This window comes from Acanthochromis polyacanthus, chromosome 8 (genome assembly GCF_021347895.1).
Source record: "Acanthochromis polyacanthus isolate Apoly-LR-REF ecotype Palm Island chromosome 8, KAUST_Apoly_ChrSc, whole genome shotgun sequence".
In the NCBI taxonomy this organism is placed as follows: domain Eukaryota; kingdom Metazoa; phylum Chordata; class Actinopteri; family Pomacentridae; genus Acanthochromis; species Acanthochromis polyacanthus.
Window position 1 is genome coordinate 29,742,895 of NC_067120.1, and position 7,655 is coordinate 29,750,549.

Below are 7,655 nucleotides of genomic sequence, written 5' to 3' on the forward strand. Positions count from 1 at the left end.
CTTCTAAAAAAAATCGAATCTGGATGCCACAACAAGTACTAACTATAGGCCGATATCAAATCTGCCATTTTGGGGGGAAATCATTGAAAGGGTTGTCTTCCAGCAAATTCATGCTTTTATGATGCAAAACAATCTTTTTAACACATTTCAGTCTGGATTTCGACCACACCACAGCACTGAGACTGTACGGACAAGGTACGTTTTATCCGTTTGATTCCCGGCTATAAAAGACACAAGCAGAAACAAAAAATCAAGCCGTTTTTTCATTTTTTCGTTTTGAGCAAAAAACAAAAAAAGCAGGAAACGGTTCGTTTTTTCGTTTTTTCGTTTTCACCCCCAAAATGAAAATATGACTCCATATTTCGTTTCATTGGTGGGCGGGGCTTCGGAGCCTGCCAGTGCACAATAAAGCTCCTGCCCATCACAATAAAGCTCTTGCGCTGGCATTCATAGACAGACTGACTTTCATTGTATTGCCTGCCCCCACTGCACTTCCCCTAACTCTAAATCAAAGCAAGTCGTGTACACAGTAATGACAGTCATAACCAGTGGTGTAGTCTAGTTTTTTCTAGTGTGTATACTCCAACCTCATAAACCAAAGCCAGGTCAGGTCAACGCTGCTCGGGGTATTGTGCAGCGAGAAATACGGCCGCCGTCTTGGTCCGGTCAGCCGCTCCACTCAGCGCTGTTTGACAGCGCATTTAATCCATCTTAACTCTGAAAATTAAAATGATTTCCACGCGTTTTTTATTTTTATTTTTATTTTTGCTGCAAACGTCATACATGTAGCTATGATCAGTGATGTAGTCTACGTGATACGCAGGTATACACCCCACCACTAGAAAATTTTCCAAATTTCTGTTTACCCACTTAAAAATGCGCAAAGATACGTATACCCAGGGGTGTAAACACGCAGGTATACGCCTTATACCCACTAGAAAAGGTCCCGAATTTCCATATAACCACTTAAAAATGCGCAAACACATGTATTAGTATGTTTTTTTGACATAACGTTCACTTTTCTCTGTGTCAGGAAGCGGTGAAGCTGTATGGGACAGGGGAAGGTGTCTGGCTGAGAACAGGGCTCACTAAAGGCCGACCGCGGTCCGGATCCGGACCCAGACGCCGTCTATACGGGTGTAAATTTGACAAGTCGCTTCTATTTTACCGGTGCAGGGTGCAGCTTTCCAGTGTTTATCATTGGTCTATCGGCTCAGAAACGCACAGACCAATTATGTACGAGTTCAGGCATCCCACGTGACGCTACTCAGCTAATGACGTCGCTGAATCGCATCGCAGCTCTGCCTTCAAAAAGCAGCTGAGAGATGAGGGACAGAGAGGACTGTAGTGATGGAAGTTCAGCTCTTTTCAGAGAGCTTTTGGCACTGCTTCCAAAGAAAAGCCGGTTCTTTCGGCTCCCAAACGGCTCCTAATTTATTATTCTTTGTAGCCTCATGTTTTTGCCTAACCTGGCAAATATGAATCATTTGTGTTTTGACAAACTCTTTTTCATTCAGTGTTTTTATGAGAAGCCTTATAATTCACTCATTTTGTACATTTGCTCTGTTACAAAAACAGGTATTCTTGCTTTTGTTTATTATTTCAACCAAACTTTTTTGCACAAAAAATAAATGAACAAAACTCTGCACATGAACCCACAGAACCAGAACAGAAACAGAACCAGACTCAGTATTCGAACAGTATAAATGTCCTCAGAGCAGGCTGACATTCAGAAAAATCAGATGGCTGAGCTTGGATGGGCTGATACATTTCTTCTTTCAGTGAATATCTGCCGTGTTTTTGAGAAGATTCTCTCAGATGGAAGAAGTTGTCTCTCCTCCATCACCTTCACCAGGTGGGGCAGACTGAGGCCTTGTCCTGCTCCAGCTCAGTGGGTCGTCTGCTGGTTGGATGAGGGCTTCCTCTCGATATGATCCTCCATTACCACATCAGCTGTAGGATTTCTTCTGAATCATCTCCTGTAGCTCTTCCATCAAAGAGCCTCCACACAGCAGAAGTTTGAGGTTCCTCCTCCACTTGGTCCTCTAATGGTGGAGGTGTCAGACTGCTGCTCTTATTCTCTGAAGTTTCTCATCAACAGCTCTGTTGTCACTGAAGGCAAGCTTCTTTAATCTAGGATCCAGTAACATGTTTTCTGCTAGGACAGTGTTAAACTCCATACTCCATTAAATACGTTAGGAGTCGGCTCTTCAGATTTACTACAAAGCATCGGCTCTGAGAGTCGTATCTTTTGTGCCTTATACATCTCTAGAGGACAGACTGTGGTCACATGCTGACCATGTTTGGCTCAGCAAACAGCTGTAAGGCAGCTTTCTCAACTATGAACATAATCAAAATATGTTTTGAGAACGGCTCAAACAAGCAGCAGCTCAGTTCTCCCATTAAGCAGCAGAGATATTAGGGGAGTGATATGAGACAGACAAAAATGTAAAAGTGTTCAAATGTTTACATTTATGAGATTTATGTATTGTTAAAGATGTATAGAAGTTGATTCAGGTTGTTCAGTCATGCTTTTTTAAGTTCTGCACTTTATTCTAAGATATACAGTTACATAAAAGTTATTTATTAATAAATGTCAAAATGTTTTTGAACCGTACTGAATTTATTTGACGGTCAGTTTTTGATTACAGGCAGACTCTAATAAAACTACCAGGTTACATCAGCATATATCACAGTAACTCAAGTTAGACATTATGATGTTCTGGACCTTTGCTGACTGGACCTCTCTGAATTTTAGCTGAATACCCCTGGCTTAGAAGAAGAGGGACATGAGTCTAGAACTTCTAATGACCCAACATCAGTCAGTGGAGAAAAAATAAGAATAAGAAAGCAAAGCTAAATGAAACTATTTCAGTGTTTTAATAAGCCTGTTGCTTGTCCTGTGAATACTGCCACTTTAGGGAACACTACAGCTGGAGCTAAGGTTAACATTTAGGAAAGGGAGCCTGATGAAGAGGAAACATCAGCTCTACCTGATGAAGAGGAAACATCAGGTCTACCTGATGGCAGGAGGAGGAGCTGCTGACGCTATAATGTCTATAAGTATCTAATTGGTAGTTTGAAATAAAGGAGCTGCTGCTGCGTGTGTGTGTGTGTGTGTGTGTGTGTGTGTGTGTGTGTGTGTGTGTGTGTGTGTGTGTGTGTGTGTGTGTGTGTGTGTGTGTGTGTGTGTGTGTGTGTGTGTGTGTGTGTGTGTGTGTGTGTGTGTGTGTGTGTGTGTGTGTGTGTGTGTGTGTGGACATGTGAGTGCACGCGCACATATATGAGAACCTGACCTGGCTTTGGTTTATGAGGTTGGAGTATACACACTAGAAAAAACTAGACTACACCACTGGTTATGACTGCCATTACTGTGTACACGACTTGCTTTGATTTAGAGTTAGGGGAAGTGCAGTGGGGGCAGGCAATACAATGAAAGTCAGTCTGTCTATGAATGCCAGCACAAGAGCTTTATTGTGATGGGCAGGAGCTTTATTGTGCACTGGCAGGCTCCGAAGCCCCGCCCACCAATGAAACGAAATATGGAGTCATATTTTCATTTTGGGGGTGAAAACGAAAAAACGAAAAAACGAACCGTTTCCTGTTTTTTTGTTTTTTGTTCAAAACGAAAAAACGAAAAAACGAACCGTTTCCTGCTTTTTTGTTTTTTGCTCAAAACGAAAAAATGAAAAAACGGCTTGATTTTTTGTTTCTGCTTGTGTCTTTTATAGCCGGGAATCAAACGGATAAAACGTACCTTGTCCCTGTACTCATCAAAGTTTTAAATGATATTCATCAGAATAATTCATGTATTTTTTTCCTCTTTAAGTCTTTTTTACTTTTGCTATTTTCTTATTTTTGTTATATATTTCTAAATTGAAATTATATATACACATATTTTATCACTGAACCTGTTTTGTGTAGCGTATTGACGAGAGAGTAAGGTAATTTTGACCCTTGGTATGTCATGTACATGTTAAAGAATTGACAATAAAACTGACGTTGGCTTTGAAATATGTATCAGAATCAGATTTTTTTTTAAAGTTACATCTTGCAATAAAATTTTTGTTGTGTATTCATTTGTTTGTTTTAGCTTCAGATGTTGCTATTTTAACTGGACAAGGTACGTTTTATCCGTTTGTTTCCTGGCTATAAAAGACACAAGCAGAAACAAAAAATCAAGCCGTTTTTTTCGTTTTTTCGTTTTGAGCAAAAAACAAAAAAACAGGAAACGGTTCGTTTTTTCGTTTTTTCGTTTTCACCCCCAAAATGAAAATACGACTCAATATTCCGTTTCATTGATGGGCGGGGCTTGGGACCCTGCCAGTGCACAATCAAGCTCCTGCCCATCACAATAAAGCTCTTGCGCTGGCATTCATAGACAGACTGACTTTCATTGTATTGCCTGCCCCCACTGCACTTCCCTAACTCTAAATCAAAGCAAGTCGTGTACACAGTAATGACAGTCATAACCAGTGGTGTAGTCTAGTTTTTTCTACTGGGTATACTCCAACCTCATAAACCAAAGCCAGGTCAGGTTCTCATATATGTGCGCGTGCACTCACATGTCCACGCGCGCGCGCGCACACACACACACACACACACACACACACACACACACACACACACACACACACACACACACACACACAGCAGCAGCTCCTTTATTTCAAACTACCAATCAGATACTTATAGACATTATAGCGTCAGCAGCTCCTCCTCCTGCCATCAGGTAGAGCTGATGTTTCCTCTTCATCAGGTAGAGCTGATGTTTCCTCTTCATCAGGTAGAGCTGATGTTTCCTCTTCATCAGGTAGAGCTGATGTTTCCTCTTCATCAGGTAGACCTGATCTTTCCTCTTCATCAGGTAGAGCTGATGTTTCCTCTTCATCAGGTAGACCTGATCTTTCCTCTTCATCAGGCTCCCTTTCCTAAACTTTAACCTTAGCTCCAGCTGTAGTGTTCCCTAAAGTGGCAGTATTCACAGGACAAGCAACAGGCTTATTAAAACACTGAAATAGTTTCATTTAGCTTTGCTTTTTTTTCTTATTTTTTCTCCACTGACTGATGTTGGGTCATTAGAAGTTCTAGACTCATGTCCCTCTTCTGCTAAGCCAGGGGTATTCAGCTAAAATTCAGAGAGGTCCAGTCAGCAAAGGTCCAGAACATCATAATGTCTAACTTGAGTTACTGTGATATATGCTGATGTAACCTGGTAGTTTTATTAGAGTCTGCCTGTAATCAAAAACTGACCGTCAAATAAATTCAGTACGGTTCAAAAATATTTTGACATTTATTAATAAATAACTTATATGTAACTGTATATCTTAAAATAAAGTGCAGAACTTAAAAAAGCATGACTGAACAACCTGAATCAACTTCTATACATCTTTTATAATACCTAAATCTCATAAATGTAAACATTTGAACACTTTTACATTTTTGTCTCATATCACTCCCCTAATATCTCTGCAGCTTAATGGGAGAGCTGAGCTGCTGCTTGTTTGAGCCGTTCTCAAAACATATTTTGATTATGTTCATAGTTGAGAAAGCTGCCTTACAGCTGTTTGCTGAGCCAAACATGGTCAGCATGTGACCACAGTCTATCCTCTAGAGATGTATAAGGCACAAAAGATACGACTCTCAGAGTCGATGCTTTGTAGTGAATCTGAAGAGCCGACTCCTAACGTATTTAATGGAGTATGGAGTTTAACACTGTCCTAGCAGAAAACATGTTACTGGATCCTAGATTAAAGAAGCTTGCCTTCAGTGACAACAGAGCTGTTGATGAGACACTTCAGAGAATATGAGCAGCAGTCTGACACCTCCACCATTAGAGGACCAAGTGGAGGAGGAACCTCAAACTTCTGCTGTGTGGAGGCTCTTTGATGGAAGAGCTACAGGAGATGATTCAGGAGAAATCCTCCAGCTGATGTGGTAATGGAGGATCATATCTAGAGGAAGCCCTCATCCAACCAGCAGACGACCCACTGAGCTGGAGCAGGACAAGGCCTCAGTCTGCCCCACCTGGTGAAGGTGATGGAGGAGAGACAACTTCTTCCATCTGAGAGAATCTTCTCAAAAACACGGCAGATATTCACTGAAAGAAGAAATGTATCAGCCCATCCAAGCTCAGCCATCTGATTTTTCTGAATGTCAGCCAGCTCTGAGGACATTCATACTGTTTGAACACTGAGTCTGGTTCTGTTTCTGTTCTGGTTCTGTGGGTTCATGTGCAGAGTTTTGTTCATTTATTTTTTGTGCAAAAAAGTTTGGTTGAAATAATAAACAAAAGCAAGAATACCTGTTTTTGTAACAGAGCAAATATACAAAATGAGTCAATTACATACATCTAGAGGACAGACTGTGGTCACATGCTGACCATGTTTGGCTCAACATACAGCTGTAAGGCAGCTTTCTCAACTATGAACATAATCAAAATATGTTTTGAGAACGGCTCAAACAAGCAGCAGCTCAGCTCTCCCATTAAGCTGCAGAGATATTAGGGGAGTGATATGAGACAAAAATGTAAAAGTGTTCAAATGTTTACATTTATGAGATTTAGGTATTATAAAAGATGTATAGAAGTTGATTCAGGTTGTTCAGTCATGCTTTTTTTAAGTTCTGCACTTTATTTTAAGATATACAGTTACATATAAGTTATTTATTAATAAATGTCAAAATGTTTTTGAACCGTACTGAATTTATTTGACGGTCAGTTTTTGATTACAGGCAGACTCTAATAAAACTACCAGGTTACATCAGCATATATCACAGTAACTCAAGTTAGACATTATGATGTTCTGGACCTTTGCTGACTGGACCTCTCTGAATTTTAGCTGAATACCCCTGGCTTAGCAGAAGAGGGACATGAGTCTAGAACTTCTAATGACCCAACATCAGTCAGTGGAGAAAAAATAAGAAAAAGAAAGCAAAGCTAAATGAAACTATTTCAGTGTTTTAATAAGCCTGTTGCTTGTCCTGTGAATACTGCCACTTTAGGGAACACTACAGCTGGAGCGAAGGTTAAAGTTTAGGAAAGGGAGCCTGATGAAGAGGAAAGATCAGGTCTACCTGATGAAGAGGAAACATCAGGTCTACCTGATGAAGAGGAAACATCAGGTCTACCTGATGGAGAGGAAACATCAGCTCTACCTGATGAAGAGGAAACATCAGCTCTACCTGATGAAGAGGAAACATCAGCTCTACCTGATGGCAGGAGGAGGAGCTGCTGACGCTATAATGTCTGTAAGTATCTAATTGGTTGTTTGAAATAAAGGAGCTGCTGCTGCTGCTGCTGCGTGTGTGTGTGTGTGTGTGTGTGTGTGTGTGTGTGTGTGTGTGTGTGTGTGTGTGTGTGTGTGTGTGTGTGTGCGTGCGCGCGCGCGCGCGCGTGGACATGTGAGTGCACGCGCACATATATGAGAACCTGACCTGGCTTTGGTTTATGAGGTTGGAGTATACCCAGTAGAAAAAACGAGACTACACCACTGGTTATGACTGTCATTACTGTGTACACGACTTGCTTTGATTTAGAGTTAGGGAAGTGCAGTGGGGGCAGGCAATACAATGAAAGTCAGTCTGTCTATGAATGCCAGCGCAAGAGCTTTATTGTGATGGGCAGGAGCTTTATTGTGCACCGGCAGGCTCCGAAG